A 20356-nucleotide genomic window follows, 5' to 3' on the forward strand; every position below is an offset into this window, starting at 1 on the left:
AATCACTAAAAACAGCGTAAAATCAGGGTAAAAACGCCAAATATGGGCTGAAAATAAAAGAAAAACGCGTAAATTTTGGCAACAAAAAAAGAGGAAATCAGCTGAAAAGAGGAACTCTCACATCCCTGATCTATGTTAGTTTTCTGTATTTTTCTTGTTCCTCCCCCTGACTGAATATGTGAGTATTATTTTGTCAGCCCCAGAAACTCTTTATCACTGAGTGGCGTAGATAGGGTTGGAAAATAAAATACGTTGGTGCACTTTTTTCGTTTAAAGCACAAATTCGTGCCCCAGTAGGGGGGTCAACATGGGGATGATTGTATGGGCCATCCCCTGGCAAAATATTGGGGATTTATCCCCCCACCCGGATCTACGCCCATCAACTGTTAGGTGTTGTAAGGTGTAAGCTCAAAGACATACAGTCTCTAATGTATTGTATGATGCAACTGCAATTTTTTTTTCGTCTGGCCCCCCAAAATTTTATTTTGCCCCCCTGACCAAGAAAGCTGGCTACGCCCCTGCTAAGGAGTAACGGTTTAAAGGGAGACAGACTCAGACTGTCAAACACCTCCAGGCTCTTATTTTCAGAACTGTGATTTATTATTTTCAGGATGTGTGAGAGTTCAGTTTTTTGGTTTTGATTTTCAACTTTTTTGTACCTGGTACACTAACTTGCTCATACAAAAGTATAGGATCTTCCCAAATTACAGATTTTTGCTGGCTGATTTCAGCTTTTTGCTAGCTGTTTTCAGCTTTTTTTTTTTTTTTTTAATTAAAATTCTTCTGTAGCAGAGTTTCGAGATTGCCACTCATCTTATCAGAAAGACATGCTTCGTATTCAGAATGCAATTCGATACATCTGAGGTGCTCTCATGTCCCACAAAAATACTGTCGAAATGCCATAAACGCTCATTCTAGATCCCTTAAGGAATGGGATATTAATGTTTGCACAGTATTATTTGTGGGAGCTGAGAGTACATCAGACATATTGAATTGCATTCTGGATATGAGGAATGTCCTTCTGATATCAAATAATTCTGATTTTTTGAAATTCGCGATACAAATTTTATGACAAATCATTAAAATTTGATATTTTCTAAATTTCTGATATTTAACAGTCACTCCTCAAAGTAAACTTTCTAAATCTAATGATATATACTTAAAGTGTATGTAGTTGGGATGAAAAGCTGACGATCAGTTGAAAATATTGACCTTTCATATTGAAGGTATACATTTTTTCCCCAAAAGACCTATTTTTTGTGTTTTGGGGAAAAAAAATCCATATCTTCAATACAAATTTACGAACGGTCAAAATTTTCAATGGATCGTCGGCTTTTCATCCCAGCTACATATACTTTAAGTACATATCATTAGATTTAGAAAGTTTACTTGAGGACTGTTGTATATCAATTTTTAATCATTTGCCATAAAATGTGTATTATATTGCAAATTTTAAAAGCACCTAATTTAGGCAAATTTTGGTGCTTTTTTTTAAATGTCAGCATTCATTTTCATTAGTCTGTGTGGCAGTGGCACATCCTTGCACAAAATGTTTTGAAGAACCCTGTCGGTCAAATTCATCAGGTGATGTCTACTAGTGCCTAATTGATAGGTAGGCCTACATGTAGGCCCTACCTGCAAAGTTGTTGACAAGTTGTCTTTTTCTGTCAATTGTTTTTCCCTCAAATTTAAATTCGATTTAAACCACAGATCCTGGAAGTTTACACATATCATCATCTCGATCTTTCTCTTGCTTTAGCTTGTTGCTGTGTTGCTGCAGGTGGTTCCTTCCAGTTCCAGTACAAATATTATCTGTAAAATAAACCAAAATATCAATTAAAAATGTTTAAATTTAATACATGTTTCTCACCAATATTAAATTGAACAACCTACTGAGCCCACAAAGTGTCATGGAAGGAAAAAATATCTTGGGCCTGATTCAGTAGTTTTGGCCTCAAATTAGTAGTTTGGGCCCAGACTTAGTAACTCAGGGCCCGACTTAGTAACTAGGGGCCCTGAGTTACTAAGTTGGGGCCCTGTGTCACTAAGTTTGGGCCTTGAGTTACTAAGTCAGGTACCCAAATTACTAAGTCGGGCCCAAGTTACTAAGTTACTATCACAGGGCCCTAACTTTCTATTTCCAGGCCCCAAATTGCTAAGTTAGAAAAAGAATGATTCTATGAAATTTGAATGCTTTTATGATACTCAATTTATTATCCAGTAAAGTTGAAATAATATGACTACTGCATGTTGAATTTCGCACATTTGATTTGTGCATATTTATACAGAGCTAAGTACAATTCAGCTGCAACTGCAACAGGGGCTATTTTAGGCGAAAAAAGTCACTGCACGTTGGTAAGCAGTGGTGGCGGAAGTATTAGAATTTAGAGATGCAAACATATTTTGTGCCGGTTTGATTTTAGCCCCCATTGAAGGTGTGAAGTTTGGCATTGTGGGGCCAATGCGTGCGAATACTGTGTTTTGGTCCAAAACACAGTATTTTTCGGACTAGAAGGGAAGATTCACAGGGCAAATATTGCTTTAATTTTTCTTTTATTAGAATGTTTAGGGGGAAGTCCCCTCCCCCCGCTTCCGCTGCCTGTGCTCGAGATTTTTTAAAAATCACACGTTAAAGTCTCTCATCTTGACCAGCCAGGTGGGGAGCGGCAACATTTTGATATTGACCCGCTAATACGCCACTACCATTAGTTTACCGGGACTAATGCGAGCGAAGCGCGCGAAAATTTGCAATTTTAATGTTAAAATGTGGATAATTATTGTGACATAAAACCTGGCCAAAAAAAAGATGCACATTGGGCTATTCCAGAAAATAGATGCACACCCCCTATAGAGGAGTTCGGATATCCGGACTTTTTGTCCAGTCGTGACTGTTGGAAATCCAGACTTTTAAAGTGCCCAAAGGCAAAAAAATCCGGCAGAAAAATAGTTCAAAATCAGAAATCCTCAATTTGAGAGCTAATTTTCAACATTTCCGTGATTTTTCCTTCATTTGATTGGATTTCCAAGCTTTTTCCAGTAACATTGGCAACTGGAATTCCAGTCGTTTTCGGAAAGCAGACTTGGATATCCGGACATTTCTTTGATTGAAAATTTACTCCTCTATAGGGGGTGTGCACCTATTTTCTGGAATAGCCCATTACAGCTTTTGGTTAATTTTATCCTGGTATTAGGAGCCCCGGGGATGTCTACAATCCATCAACACATGTGGTGGAGGCTCATACCCTACAATTTATGACGCGATTAGCGCTCGAAACTTCCCTCCCTCATTATAATACTAAATTTTAATATGGCAATAATGAGGGTAAATTTTGCGCATTGACAAAATCTTTCAATTTTCAATAATCATAAAAGGGATTCCTCGAGCATAGGTTTAGAAAAGGCGCATTTGCCATTGTTAAGCCTGTTTTTCACACCAAGTTTTCCATAATTATGGTGAATATTTAAAAGAAGAGGTCCAGATCCACTGTACTGTATGTTTGATTGATTTTGTCCCGATATTGAGCCGGAGGGGTTATCAATTTGCCTCATTATCGCCTACATGCCATTCCAGGCTACCTCCTTGCTATTGGGCCAAGGGGAGCACATGATAATATTTCCAAGTCGACCCAATGCAATGGCCTACTTCATGGACTACAATTACTTTACCGGAACAAATGCGCGCAAAGCACGACGCGAAAGTGACAAATTTTGATACTAGGTAGCGCACTATAACAAATAATCGCCCCATTGAAATACACGTAAAAATGTCAATTTTCACTCGTTTGGAGGCCTTTTGGGCAATATCTCAGATATTTAATAATATGAACCAGTCAATTACAAATCGATGAATGTTTTACATTATCGTTTTCCCGGTACAAGCCCGTAACCAACACCCTCACTGTTTTTGGCTTGAACTCGAGGCTGGAATCCTGTTTCTGCCCACTTTTTAATTCGCGGACCGATTTTCTCGATAATTGTACAAATGCGACTTTGGCAATGGCGATTCAAATTCATGCATAGGTTTTACACTTTTATTTAAGCAATAACACGCCACTCCGTCTCTGGTTATCATATTAGTCCAAAGAGCAGCCCAAAATACCTCAAAACAGTTTTTGTATTTTTAATCACTAGGGTTACACGAATGACGCATTGATTTAGCGGTGTGCTCTTTAAAATGGGTTTAAAAGTTTGAACAATTGTCATGATTCTGGCCTCAAACCGGAACATAAGATGTTGAAGCATTAACGAGGACAAGCATAATTTGTGCAGATGATACTGGGACATTTTTGCGCGAAGCACACGAAAAATGTTCAATTTCATACTATTTTAGCTCAAAATGAAGGTGACGACTGGTATTTGATGGACCAGCAGTGTGCGCAAAGCATGCAAAAGTTAGCAAGTAATATTTTGGCCCAAAACACAGTGTTGAATCTTAATGGCGTATATATATTTTAAGCACGGATTTTGAATTCTCAATGCACGGATTTTTAATCTCACTGCACGAAAGTGCCAGGAGGCATGTTAAAATAGCCCCTGAGCTGCAAGTGCAACTTGTGAAAACCTAGACAGGGATCAATGACTAAGTATTCTGGACCTTCAATAGACCATTTAAAGTGAGGTATACATTCATTTACATTAGACCTTTGTGGCCTAATCCTTTTTATTAGCCAATAAAAAGATTACTAAACTCATTGTACATACCAGATTTTTGATATTTCAGTCAGGTTCACAGTTAATAAGTTGAGTTCTCTATACACCATGATTTGAAGTCACAATGAACATCTCCTGAAAGTGGTAACTGTACAGTTCACTTCAAGTTGACATCACTGAAACCTAGTTGAAAAAAAAAAAAAAATAAGATCTTAAAATGTGGCAACATTTTACAAGAACAAACATGTTTTTTAGGTTTCTGAAATTGGGCTGCACTTACCATAATCATGATAATATGTAAGAATCCTACCCCAAAATTACATGGGAGGCCTAGCCTAAAGTACTATAAACATGATAAATGATTAGTATACAAGCATTGAACGTTTACAAGTTCAAAGGTATGAATATCTTCATGAAGTGAAATATGGAATGTTCCATTCAACAAGGCTTTTACCGAGTTGAATAAAACAGTTCACATTTCACAGAATGCAAATATTTTTCCATTGAACAAATAAAAACATTCAAAATTTGTTTTAACTCATTATCGTAAGGGCTGGGGTATGAACGTTTGGACAGTATTTATTTTGGGACATTAGAGCACATCAGACATATCGAATTGAATTCTGAATACGAAGAATGTCATTCTGATATCAAATAATTTTGATTTTTTGGAATTTGCAATTTAATACACATTTTATGGCAAATCATTAAAAATTGATATTTTTGATATTTACCAGTACTTGAAGTAAACTTTATAAATCTGATGATTTATACTTTAAGTGTATGTAGGTGGGATGAAAAGCCGACGATCAATTGAAAATTTTGACCTTTCGTATTGAAGATATGGATTTTTTTTTGCTATCAAATTCCGTCCGACATGATTACGACAATTTTGAAACAGGCCAAATAGAGATCAAAGTGCATACTTTGTGTACTACAGCACAAAAGTGAAACTGTGACCAGCAATAAAAATGTGCGCCAACAAGATCCCATCTTACTTTTTGGATGATTAGCTCTATTATTTCCATAATGGCTCTTAAAATTTTTTGCCAAAAGGCTTGATGAACCCATATTTTGATGATCCACCCCAAAAAAAAAAAAAAAAAAAAAAAAACTTTATTGCTCACTCCCTTTTAGCCTGCCAAAATAAATATATGCCCAGAGTACATGAGTACATTAATTATCCTGCTGCACCACATTAATTAATTTGCACCATGATACATAGTTACATACATGTACATGTCTGCATTTTTTTACCCTTTTTGATTGACTGAAGACATAAAAAAAACCTCTATTTTTTCGCAAATGGGTCTTTTTGGGTAAAAAAAGTGGGAATTTTTGCCTTTGGCAATTGAGGGGAATCTGCCCCCCCTGGTTGCCACTGAAACTAATAAAGTTCATACATGAATGACTGTACAGGCTTGTACATGTGCTTGCTGCAAAATATCTGTTACCATGGCATATATACACACGTGACAACAAGCGTGTGTATTGGACCTTGTGGAAAATAATATGCACTGGACGGCTGGCAGTATGCGCTTAATTTATAAAAGGAAATCTGAAAGAAATAATAATCATTAGCATATAAATTTCTACCCATCTATTCTACATGCATTATATCTGTAAGCCTCAAATTTGCCAATTCATACAGTTATTGACTTATTGTAGTCATCTGTATTAGTAGTGTATTAATGTCTGAATTATATTTAAAATAGTGCCCAAAACATCCAAAATATTCTTACACTTAGGCCTACTGCTTGTAACTGCCTCAGCAAATTTGAAATGGCAGTTGGTGATCATGTGACGTACCCGGTATGCAAATTATAGCTCTCGACTATACATGCCACATGACTGCCTATTTTGAATCTGTTCAAGTTTGAGGGCCATTAAGGGTAACAAAGGGTCAAAGGTCAAGATTTTAAAAATGCTCCAATTGAGCTGAAATTTAAACACAATGATCCTTTATGACATTCTAAACATGTTAAAGATGTTTTTAAATTCATTTAAGGTCATTAAGGGGTCATAAAGGGGTCAAAGGTCAAGTTTTTCAAAATGCTTCAATTTAGGTGAAATTTAAATGCAATGATCCTTATGACATTCTTAACATGTTTTAAATATTTTAAAATTCATTTAAGGTAATTAAGGGGCTATGCAAAGGTCAAAGATCAAGTTTTCAAAATGGCAGCTTTCCACGATCAAGGTACCGTATTCATTCCAATAAGCGCCCAGGACGCTTAACAAAGTCATTTTGGGTGGGCGCTTATTTTTAGCGGGTTTACCAGGTTTTTTGTAATGGGCGTCGTCTATTAGAGAGGAATTTACGCATGTTACAAAAGGGTCCTTGACATTCTAGTACTAGTAGCTTTTCTGATGCAGAATATGTAGAAGTACAAGTTTACACAGGACTTGTAGTCCTCCAGCTATTTCACTGTATCGACATCGTATTGTTGTCTATCTGTCACTTCAACATTAATGGTACCCAATTGCAAATTGGAAATACCCTAGATGGGCGCTTATTGGGGCATGGGCGCTTATTGGAATGAATACGGTATTAAAATGGCAATTAATGAAACAGTCTTATCAAAATTAATCTTATCCAGCACGGTATTGCTGGCATTTGCTGCTTGATCAGATCGTCACAATCATCCACCTAACTTACCTCGTGCCCTTTGCGTGCCCTTGCAAAGGGCACAGTTGCTCTAGTTTACTTATTTTCCCGGCCAGGCTAAACTACATGACTGCATAATTTAATGCAAGTGCAACTGCCAATTTTAAATGTCTTCAACTGCTTTCTATGGCAGTCGAAGCATTTAACTCTATGGTACGACTGCCTATTTAAGTAGTCATTTGTCTTCGACTGCATTTAAAGACTGTCTATGCAGTTCAGGGGTAGCGCTAGGTTGCTTTTGAGGGTCCCGGACCCACCAAAATAGAGTTCAGACCCCCTTTTAAAAAAATTTCTACAAGTTCAGGGGTCCCTGCAGACCCCCAGTTTTTCAATCTAGCGCTATTGCAGACATACTATTTATGCTGCATTTTTGCAACTCAGACTCACCAAACTGTACTCCGGAGCCCCTACTTTTTAATTTTCTACAAGTTCGGGGGTCCCTGCGGACACTGGAGTGTTTAGTTCTAGCGCTACCCCTGATGCAGTTTTGTATGGTAAAAAGGGTTGTTACAATATTTTGTGTTCTGAATGATTGTTGACATGTAAAGGGTTCACAAAAATAACTCCCCTCTAAAATTACAAGACATTTCTTTGCATAACTTGACATACATTTTGTTGATTTGAAAAATCCAAAACCTGTGAATAAAGGGATCATTTTCCTACCCTCCCAAAGTTCTCCTTTCCTTAAAAAAATCTTTTTGTTTTGGCCAAAAATAATCACATTTTCCAAAAATGATGCTTTCAGAAAAAGTTGCACTTTTCCACATCCTACATACATTTAATGTACAAAAACATTCTCGATATCTTAGTTTTGATTTATTTAATGGTGTTTTTGTTTTCTTTAATTTTTATGTATACGATTACCCAGTCACCCATGCAATCATCTTGCAGTATAAAACAATGACTAATGTGTGTTAGATAAATGCCAATTATCCCGGCAAAAATCTCAACGCAACACAAAACGCGTAACCACAATGACGTCATCAGGAAAGCGCCCAATTTTCTACTTTTGATAAATGACGCGCGATGTAGCGTCGGAAGGGGGTAAATCGAGTACGTTGTTTTCATTGTATTTTTATTTTTAAAATAGTTAGTTCTTCAATTGTTTTAGATATTGATTCTATATTTTATGGGCTTTATTTTGATACCAAATCATATTTTCTTTCAATGGTCCCTTTAACCTGATGACCGTGCGTAGTTGTTGAAAGACTGAAGGATCCAGTCTAAGCAAGGATCGTGAAATTGGCAAAATATGGTGTAGGGTCTATTTAATTTGTTGACCTCGAATTTGCATGAAAAAGGGGGGTAAATTTGATGAAAAATCATTGCAAAGGGGATCTTTGAAAGATTTGGTTACTCTCGTGGTTGTCAACCTTTGTGTTGAGGGGGGGGGCTACATAGGCCTATTTCTTTTACAACCATGAGTAAGATGAGTCGAGTAGACCTACCGTTTGATGGTTAATATTTCAACAGCAGTTTCATTATTGGTGTTATTCGACATAATCATTTTTTCGTTTGTCGTACATCATTTTTGTAAAATCAGTTGATTTTGAGAAAATCAGATTTCAAAGTTAATTTAGCTTTATTCCGTGTTGACCGTGTTATTCCGTGTTAGTGGCGACTTTTTAATTTGGCTGTGTTTAGTTAAAGTAACTTCATCCATGGAGGGTTTTGTTCACGAAAACTATCAAAGTGGTAGGGTCGGTCGTTCGGTCGGTCGAATATTATTTCCGTTTGTTTGTTGCTTCGATTTTTATTATCTAAAAATCAATTATATTATTGAAAAATAGCACTTTTTACACAAGTGTTGTTGCTTCAGCCCTCTTTACAACATAATTCAAGAATCAGAGGACCTACAAAAGTATATCTGCGATACATGGAATTCTTCAACACATTTGCTATGAAATGGTCAATTTTTGCCGAAGTTCACTACCATTCGCAAGATGCTGTGAACTACCAAATCGCAACAGTTAAAAAAAAGATACATTAGCCTAAACCTTTATGGAGACCTTAATACTTAACAAACTTAAATTTCACCAATTCCTCACTTAAAACTACACTCCAAAACTGTGTTTAGCCATTGAACACATTCTTGTTTCGCTTGCCCAAGAAAGCTTGTAGTCGCCTGCTCCGCAGCCGACTGATGATGATGACACATTCTTGCACTCACTTTGTAAACATGTTTAAAAGCTAAACATTACGTATCAAATTTCTAAACATCAAAGGCTAAACATTATCCATCAATACTATAAATATGTTTAAACGCGTTTATAAACTGAAGGCAAGAATGTGTTTAGAAAAGTGTTTTTAATGCTAAATACTGTTTTTTGTACATTTGGATCTGGAATATAATTATACAGAGCACCGAGAGCGTGTTATTGTCATGTGAACGAACGATATACTTAATTTCTATACTAATATACTTAATGTATGGCAGAAGTTTCATACAAATAATACTATAACGCGTGTATAGCGGCTTTTGCATGCCTTTCGTTGTGGAAATATTAGTAACTAGCTGTCACTCATTTTTCGCCATTCGAAAATGATAACGATGATTTTTCCAGCGCTTTGTAAATGGGCGATTGAAATATTTCAATATTCATTTTACAAAGTTTTTCTTTAGTGTTTCTTTCATATAACAGTATGCTTCGACCGTAGTTATAAATACGTATTTATAAATACGCACGTGACCCATGGGCACGACATACCAAGACCAGCAAGCGTGACCAAATCTTCATGCCATTGAAAAGGATAGGAACTATTTAGATAAATATGATCAAATTTAAGTAATTAATTAAAGTTATTACATATGGGGGGATTCCGAATTTATAATATGTTATCTAACCAACATTTTGAAAGTATTTGCCGATGAACTTTATCGACGATAAAGTTTACAATATAATCACAAAGTTGAATAAAATAGAAAATTCTGCTGCACTAAAGTCTCATGTTGTTTACCGCCTTTGCTATGTTTGCATTCAAATGTACAGGAAGACCACCCGCTGTGTAGAAGGTTACTTCAAGACTTACTGCTAACATGCTGCTATGTCAGAGCGGAGGCGATCAAGTGCGTATTTATAAATACGTATTTAGCATAATCGAAGCATACTATATAACAAGATTTCTAACATGCTGCCCATTACCGTTAACAAATCTTTTACTCTAGGCTCTATGGGGGAGTTCGTGGCCATCTCTCTTGTACTCAGTCAACCATGATTTTATTGTTGTACAAGTCAAGGTCTTTCAGAAAAACTTGGGTGATTGATCTAAATTTGCCTAACTTTTTCTATAGGGGGCGTTTTTCAAAATGGCCGACAAAAGTATTACTTTTGACAATATCTCAGTTTCTGGAGTGCGTAGAGACACGATTTTGGTGGCTATACCTATGTTTTTAATACCAAGGAATCCAATAAGACCAGTTGTTAAGTCACTGGCACCTCCTTTGAGGCAGCCATCTTGAATTTCAAAATGGCCGCCAAAAATGAACATTTTCATAGTTTTGGTGGCTATACTTTTGTTTGTAAGGTCTTATAGTATCCAATGAGAGCATTAAGGATATCTTACATTTTGTATTCATTAAGTTTAGCATGTACATGGTTTTGTATATGCTTAAAATGCATTTTATATGGTATAATACTATTTAAATCAGACCTAAGCTCACATGACTATTAACCTGGCAGTTTCGTCTGGTCGAAAGAGTTTCTCAGGAGCCTCCAAAACTGTCATTATTAGGCATTGGGCAGTTAAACTTAGGTTGTGATTGAAAGAAAACCGTACCAATTTACCATTTGATTAGTAAGGAACTTGATCTTCAATAATAGCCCGGAATAATAGTTCATATGTGAGTGGACGCGGCGAATAAGCCGTAAACTCGGCAAATTGTATTCTGAGTTAAAGTGTAAAATGTATGTGAATGTCGTATTCATAGGTGTATCAATTCGTTGCGACAAGTATCTTATCAAAACGCTGTTTAAATCAATCAATAATACTACTGCTGAAGAGGATAATAAGCTTCTACCTATTTCTATAGAATAGTTCTTGTCTTTGTTTGCTTTGGCTAAATCCTGTTCAAGTGGTAGATAACAAAGCATTGTATTTTGTCCAGGTATGTATAATCAACAATGAACAATGAGAGGATATTTCTGAACCTCGTTGACTTGGGGATGATTTGAAATGACCGCCAATTATGACTGTTGGATATTTATTACCAGAAATGTAGAAAAAGAGACACATGTAGAACCGATAAAAATACAATTTTGTCGAAGGAACAGAGTTCAACAAATCATAACCCCGCTTTTGAATATCGTTTGAAGTCATATGATATACCATTTTAAAGCTTATGGTATATTAGAGTCACGCGGTAGCTTGACCAGCAAGTTTTAAAAAAAACGACTGATAAAGAAGAATAAACAGATGCACCGCTGATAAAGAAGAATAAACAGATGCACCGCGAGACTATATTTACACGGAACAAAACGCTATTGTTCTATGATATTTTTCGCTGGGTACAAAATATATCTAAAACCATGCTAAATCGTATTTACTGTCCAAAGTGTCATATTTTAATAACTCTTTATTTCAAAAAGTTACACGAATCTTACAGTCAATCCGATTGTTTGATAATAAACAAACATTCTTGCTTTATTTTAAATTAGTGGCAAATCATAGCTAATCATACTGATATCCACAATCTTTCGACACTGCTACAGCCATACATGGCTGTCACTGTCGCACTAATTTTTCAGATTCACTTTCAAATATACCCAGGCATTTTCCTGGATACCCTACATACAAATTCTGGACCCCATTCGCCAAAAAATCAAGTTTTTCACAATTCTTTTATTCTTTCCGGACCACATCATATATTCATATTAATAAATACTCCACTTTCACACATCGTAATAACGGGACGTCCCCGTGGCGAAGTGGTTAAGGCCATGGACTTCTAATCCATTTATGAATTTTTGCTCAAGTTCGAAACTTCCCACCACTTTTTTTTATCTATGTTTTATTAATCAATTTATTGTCGTAAATCAAGAATAACACCATTTCGAACATCCATTGCTATTGTGATATTATTATTTATTTCATCAAACAAACATGTTTGATTTTTTATTTACCTTTAGGCCTAGGCCTTGGGCCTACTTTCACCATCCAGATGCTATCACCATGCCTGACTATCATGGCATCTTCGTCATTTAAAACACCGAAATTTATTTATTATTTATTATTTATTTATCAGTGGCTCTGTTCACCGCTCAGACTGAAATTATATTTGATATAAATATTATAAATGAAAATCACAAACGGCGAAAGATCGCCAACAACTGCCGCTGAATATTGATATCCAACTATATAGATTTCCCCACAGGGCTAAAGGGCAGGACTTAATTAGGGGAATTAAAATCACAAACCGCGAAAGATCGCCGACAACCGCCGCTTAATAGGGGTATCCAACTAGATTGCCCCGCAGGGCTACAAAGAATTACAAACCGCGAAATTTGGATATCCAACCAGATTGCCCGCAGGCATATCGATTATATGGATATCCAACAAATTAAGACCACAAACCGCGAAAGATCGCCAACAACTGCCGCTCAATATCGATATCCAAGTAGATTGCCCCGCAGGGCTATAAAGAACCACAAACCGCGAAATTTGGATATGGAACTATTGCCCCACAGGGCTTCAAAGAACCACAAACCACGAAATATGGATACCCAACAAGCTAAAACTACAAATTAGCTCCCGATAGAGAGCAGGACTTGATGAGGGAAATTAAAACCACAAAACACGAAAGATTACAAAGAACCACAAACCGCGAAAGACTAGATTGCCCGCAGGCCTATCGATTATAAAGAATCACAAACCACGAAATACGGATATCCAACAAGCTTAGACTATAAACTAGCTCCCGATAGAGGGCAGGGCTTGATGAGGGAAATTAAAACCATGATATTCATCTCCCTTGCCCCGCTGGGCTACAAAGAGCCACAAACCCCAAAATTGGGATATCCAATTAGATTGCCCGCAGGCCTATCGATTATTCGATTATAAAGAACCACAAACCGCGAAAGATCAACAACAACTGCCGCTTAATATTGATACCAACTAGATTGCCCCGCAGGGGCTATAAAGATCCACAAACCGCGAAATTTGGATATGCAACTAGATTGCCCCACAGGGCTACAAAGATCCACAAACCACGAAATGTGGATATTCAACAAGCTTAAACTATAAATTAGCTCCCGATAGAGTGCAGGGATTGATGAAAACCACAAACCACGAAAGATCGCCGACAACCGCCGCTTAATAGGAATATTCAACTAGGTTGCCCTGAAGGGCTACAAAGAACCACAAACCGCGAAATTCGGATAGCCAAGTAGATTGCCCCGCAGGGCTACAAAGAACCACCAACATTAAAACACGATTATCTGGGGCATTTAGACGCTTCCGTAGTGTAGGCTTAAATATATATGCGCATTTATCAGTTCCGACATGAAGTAGGCCTAAATCGGATTTACTCTATGTGTGTCTCTCTGGCATTGTCAACATTGGGTGTGTGTTGTTCATGTTTACATTTTATCTACATATTTACGTAGCCTTGAATAATTAAAGTATATTAAAATGTTTATTGATCATTGTGTACGCCTCTGAACATTACAGTCACGCGTGACGAGCAAGTTTTAAAATAAACGACTGATAAAGTTTTGTTTAATTATTTATTGTCATGAATCAAGAATGGCAACTTCAAACATCCATTTTTCGTTTTATTCGTTTTATGGTCCACTTCATATCCTGACTTTCCAAGCTTGGAGCTGCTTGGCTACATTCATAAAAAGAAAAGAAATCTACCAAAAAAACGTTGACAACGTAAAAAAATCAGCAAGTTTAAAAAACCCACCTCGGCTCACTTTTTGAAACTTGGTCCCATTTGAACACCAACTAGCAAATCAGTGTTTTTATTTTATTTCAACAGAATACAGCGTTTCCAACAAGATTACAAACAAGCATACTTGTTATTCGTTTAATTCAATCATTAATCATGATATTATAAAACAAAACACAAAAAGATATTGGCTTATCATGCAAGAACAAGATAATAACCGTTCAGGTCGTTCCAGAAAGCTTACAAATTAATATCGCATCTGCACATTAAAGATACATAACACTTCTGGAAATGTTTTAAATTGATGTAAATATGATAAAGTTTAAATCAGTACCTTTTACAAATGGGACCAAGTTTCAAAAAGTGAGCCGAGGTGGGTTTTTTTAAACTTCCTCATTTCTTTACGTTGTCAACGTTTTTTTGGTAGATATTTTCTAAACACGAAATAAAACAAAATTGACCGCGGCCGACTTTACGGCTGATTCGCCGCGTCCAGTCACATATTGTCTATCAGGTCTTCTGACACTTGCAGAATACACTGCATTTTACCATTGCTGCACGGCAAGGACAAGTTACACGAGCACATTTGCCGCAAATACACACCACACTCCAACATGGCTCCAATGATCTCCATGATGTCAAAGGAAGAAGGTTTCCATTCTCATGTAGAAAACCATAGTCTAGTGGGTCTAGATCCGCTGTTTTTGCCTATCCAGAACATGCATGGTGGCATATGCATTGAAGAAAGGTAAATGTGAGGTTCTAAACCTTTAGATATTGGTGGCAGACTCTGGTGTGAAGCTGACTTTGAGAAGTGAAACTGATGTGCTCTGAGTTGCAGAACATTACTGGACCTGTTTCCAGCATCTATGACTTGCACCAAGTACTGTTCTGCCTGCTGGATAGAAGAAGGACCTAGTGGAGTTGTTGCGCCAAATCCTTGCAAGTAAAACCACAGGTTTGGCCTTCAGGGCTGCTTTCTTTGTGCCTATTTTACCCAGGGGGCCGGGATCACTCTCATTGTGGCCTGTACACCATCCGTGATAATAAAAACACGTAAAAAGGGTAGTTTTTGGTGGGTAGGCACGATACGCGCGTATCGTGTTTAGGGTGTCAAAAACATGAAAAACTGGAAAAAGGGTAGCAAAATTGCAATTGCTAATACGCGGAAATGCAATTTAGGGTATGCAATTTTGATGCAAGGAATAAAATCGCTGTTTTGGGTGTGAAAAGAGGCGAGTGTTACCTGTTTTATGGTATCGTTTTAGCCAAGGGTTAAATCCTTGTTTAAGGTGCTCTTCAAAAGTTGATTATCGCGGATGGTGTACAGGCCACAATGGGTGTGACCCCGGGCTATTTTACTGGTGATGTCACATCCTGTGAGGCTAAGTAGCGCATGAAGCACTGTGCACATCTGAGGGCCCAATCTTGCATACAGAATGTGGACAAAACGGGTAGTGTTGCCTCTCTCTGCTCTTACCCACAGTTCCTGAAGACTCTCGTGAATAAAGGTAGCTATATAAAACAACAGAGCAACTGTTACATCAATATCGTTGGATATAACAACGCATGTTTTGTGACCAGCTCGGACACAATCTAGGACATGCATGGGTATAGGCCCTACAGAGATCTGCCTCTTCAACTTGAGACTGCAGGTGCTGCATGTTATATTCTGTTCCATTATGGATCTTTATGCACTTCCACTTGTCACTATCAATGCATAGCTGGCGAAGAACAGTTGGCTCTTCGTGCATTTCCATGGACCTATCACGCAAGAATGCATACCCTAGTGTTTCAAGCAGCAGTGTATTTTGGCTGAATGACCAGAATGTTGACAATTCCTTTGGAATTGGTGTAGATAGCTCAATTGAGCTCAGTACCACTTGAGTTGCGCTGCATATCATCAACCTCTCTGTATCTTTCACCGATGGGTCGTCATGGTAAATGTCAAAGATATAATCGCATCTGTCATGGTGTTGATACAGAGAGGTTGTTTCTTCTGCAAACTTTGAAAGCATATCAGAGAAACTTGTAAGTCCTGATAGAGGCATTCTCCGGATTGCTGCCATGACGTCAATCAGGAAGGCTGAGTCATCTTTATGCCGGTAGCAATAGTCATCAGGCTTGAGGGTTTCCTCTAATTCCCGAACAAGTTGGCTCTTTTCTGGTTTGGCCATTAAACCGTCATCACCAAACAGCAATGGGGGAGGTACGACATTATAGGTCAGAAATTCAGGATGGCTGTCCACCCCTACTGCGTCCAAGTCTAACATAGTAGTATTTTGTGGTTCTTTGACCCTAAAAACATATGTTTAGACACCAACGCCAGGTCTATGAACCTCTAACGCTAAAGTTAAAGTCAAAAGTAGTCAATTTGGCGGCCATTTTGAAAAGCGCCATCAATAGAAAAGTTAATCATATTCTATTAGTCTATACTAGCAGTTTTTTGAGGTGTTCCTTGATCCTGAAAACGTATGTTTAAACACCAACGTCCGGTCTCTATGACCTCTAGAGCTGAGATAAAGTCAAAATTAGTCAATTTGGCGGCCATTTTGAAAAGCACTCACAATAGAAAAGTTATTCACATTCTAAGTCTGTTCTTTTAGTTTTTTCTGGTTCCTTGACCCTGAAAACATATGTATAGACACCAAAATCATGTCTCTATGAACCTCTGGAGCTAAGATATAGTCAAAAATAGTTAATTTGACGGCCATTTTGAAAAACGCCCTCTACAGAAAAAGTTAGGCAAATTCAGATCGATCACCCAAGTTTTTCTGAAAGCCCTGGACTTGTACAACAATAAAATCATGGTTGACCGAGTACAACAGAGATGGCCACGTACTCCCCCATAGAGCCAGGAGTATTTTACATAAGCAAGGATCTCAACATGCTCAATAACATGGATTTTGACCATAAACTACACTGAATTTCTCTTTTTATTCAGTTTTCGTGCCCCCAGCTCCATCGTGCACCCTTAAGCTGAATACCCTTAACATGTACAGGTACCTTTTTCTTTCATAGTTTTCGGTAACAAAGTTATCATAAAGCAATCGGTTTTATTACAACATGCTTCAGTCACTTATAATAGGGATGACCATCATAATATCATGTTGCCCCTATTGCTACAAAAGAATTTTTCCTGGAAAGAACTTATCAACAGAAGTATTTTGGTGGTTAAATGGTCAAAATCGGTCAAAAACTTTTCGAATTATGAATTATTTTCAAAGTTTCCCATTCTGACCGGTCATTGGAACGAAATAAATTGACAACGTCTAAAAATAGCAATGTGAGCAAAATTGGTATAAGCATATATTTACCTTTTTATATTTCTTTATTTTAATATATATGCAAACATGAAACAAGCATATTGTGAAAGTATCAAAGGGTTTCTTATGAAATGGCACTTTACTAGTCAATAGCATTAAGTATTTCTTCAAACCGAGGCACTGAAATCATGCTTTTAGAAAACATTTGCCAAAATCATCCATAATGGCCGAAGTGGCACAAAATCAAAAGTCCAGGTGAACTTTTTTTCCACAACAATATACACTACACATAAAAAAATACTAATGTACTACAAGGGATTTTCAACATAGGAATCCAAACAATCAAGTACCAACATGCACAGCTTTGTCCTGATATCACTTCTGGGGTTTTAACAAAATGTTTAACCTTTATTGTGATTGGCAGCAGCATAAGGTATCTCTTAGATAGCTGATAATGCCCAGCCATTCAGCAAGTGGCTAATAACTGACCTTGATAGGCTTGAATGAATACTGTCATCTGCTACAAAACCATCACACTCTAGGACCTGGTCACTCCATATGCTACAGGGAGCACAGTACTTTAACAATGGAGTGAAAGACTCATTATTGATTAGCCGCGTATTTTAAAAGTACAGCTCCTGTGCGTGTATATCAGCAAGTCCATGGTATAAATATAAGAAAATGTTTAGGGTTGAGATCAGGTGAAAAATACAACAAATAAGCACGAAACTTCACATTTATGTTCAGAAAGGTGTCTACTTAACATGATTCGAAAGGTGTATGGAAATTCCAAAGGGAAGCTGGTGATTTAATTTTTAACTCGAGATCTACTTGTCCATTTTTTAACCTTTTTACAGAGGGTATGATAGAGGTCATAACGACAACTCTGCCAAATTACTGCTCAGTAGGTCAAGGTGTTCACCTGATCTTATTCATCTGAATATTTTGTGCCATTCTGAGCAGTGCTGCACTTGGCCACTGGCAATTAAGCGCACTGTGGCGATGGACCAATTTTGACTCACACTTACAGAAAAACCAAATAAGTTATGTTGCTGTAATTTGCAGGATAGTTACAAAATATAATTAGCATTAATATCTCCAATTTTTACAGAACAATTATGAAAAATAAAAGAATGAGCTCAATTTAGAAATGTCTGTGCAAGCAGTGCACATTTGAGCTCCCTGCATGTCTATGGGAGTGTTCTAATCAAGTTGATGGTTCATTGGTCATCCCTACTTATAATATACTATTCATGCATTTCCCTACCCAAAACCTATCACAGGAAATGTGGGGCACTAGTGGGGATTGTAAGCAGGGATTACATACATAGATTAACCGGTTAGTGTACTATGTAATGCTAACAATGATCCACAGGGGCTGGACAATTAATCCGAACATTCCAGATGTTCATCATTACCCCACATTCTTCTGAATAGGGGGTTAGATGTACTTGAATATAGTCAATATATCTACCTCGAGTCACTGGCACTGGCTTTGAAGTTAAGCGTATTCTGCGTTAGCTTAGCGTTACTTGGCGGCGCGCGTGTACATACTTTTATGTGCGCGATCAACGTGCCGCATATGTATACGCAAGAAAGCACGTGAAGTCAACGCAGCACACGCTTAACTCCAAAGCTAGTGCCGGTGACTCGAGGTAGATATAATCATACGTCATAGAATATCTGTTGTCTATAACTCTCTTTTCTTGGCAAATAAAGGAAATCAATTTTACTTAAAGGTACTTACCTCAATTACTTCAATATGTTCTCCTCATGGAAGTAGCACAATATCTCAAATGCAATGAGTCTTTATACACTCTTAAACGCCAAGTTGTTTATCAGAAATTGACAGTCTGATATTTGACCGACATATCCCCTAGAAGGTCGTTGCTATATTTGGAACTAAGATCAGAAATTACAACCGAGATGTATGACTAAAACGTCAAAGTGATGTATCAAAATACTTTATATACGCATGATCAAACGGTTTACGAAACGATCCACAAGCATTTTGAGAACACTAATCAGTGTACTTCGGGTATATTTATAAATGCGCTTTTATAAAAACGCACGTGACCAGATGGCCAGTGCCACATTTACATTACATGCCATACTGCAGTTACTGTCCGTTTTCCTATACACAATACACAGTGCTCTTTCCCATTGACGCGTGACCTCTACAAATAGCCCTACGTTATAAGTATGGGGATATGACTAGTTAACGTCGCTGTGTGAAAAATAACCGGCCAATATTAAAAGTACTCTTCTAAAGTTCTAGAAAATATAGTTTTTAACATGTCCTAAATTTTAGCTAATTTAGATGTTTGGAAATACTCGTACTTTGGTGTTTTAGTTAATGTTATAGGTAATAGTACATTGCCTAGTTAACGTCGCTGTGTGAAAAATAACCGGCCAATATTAAAAGTACTCTTCTAAAATTCTAGACAATATAGTTTTGTAACATGTCCTAAATTTTTAGCTAATTTAGGTGTTTGGAGAGGGTCGTACTTTTGTGTTTTAGGAAGGATATGTAAACGACAGATAACACCAAAAATATGAAGAAATTATTTCCAAACCGTGTTAAGTCAACAATCATTATGTTGCTCATTTTCAAGAATGCTGGTTTACAAAAAGCACGCCATTGTCTCATTTCGTGAACAAAAGTACACATACCATTGTTTCCTTTCGTTTCCTTTATAATCGGTTACCCAACTGAAGCTATAATACAAACTTTATTGCGATATCGCATGAAAACAGTCACATGTGCACAGCCAGAGAAGATCCGATTTAATCAGTTGAGCTGTTTCAATGAGTGTTATCTTGGTTTAATAGCTTTTAATGGGGTTAAGTCCTGCAAAGGTCGAGATGAATTCTACTGTAGAC

The 20356-nt window shown here is 37.2% G+C and overlaps 1 long non-coding RNA gene across 1 annotated transcript in view; it reads right to left on the minus strand.

Annotated features, from left to right (window-relative positions):
• Nucleotides 1–1379: 1379 nt before the first annotated feature.
• The window catches only part of LOC140164776 (uncharacterized), a 406719-nt gene continuing 387742 nt past the window's right edge, over nt 1380–20356 (minus strand). The window contains exons 2-3 of the long non-coding RNA XR_011860572.1: nt 4702–4833; nt 1380–1812 (exon numbers count right to left, since the gene is read on the minus strand). This is a non-coding gene — a long non-coding RNA (uncharacterized lncRNA). The remainder of the gene's footprint in view (nt 1813–4701; nt 4834–20356) is intronic.

The sequence above is a fragment of the Amphiura filiformis genome, chromosome 11 (genome assembly GCF_039555335.1).
Source record: "Amphiura filiformis chromosome 11, Afil_fr2py, whole genome shotgun sequence".
Classification (NCBI taxonomy): Eukaryota; Metazoa; Echinodermata; class Ophiuroidea; order Amphilepidida; family Amphiuridae; genus Amphiura; species Amphiura filiformis.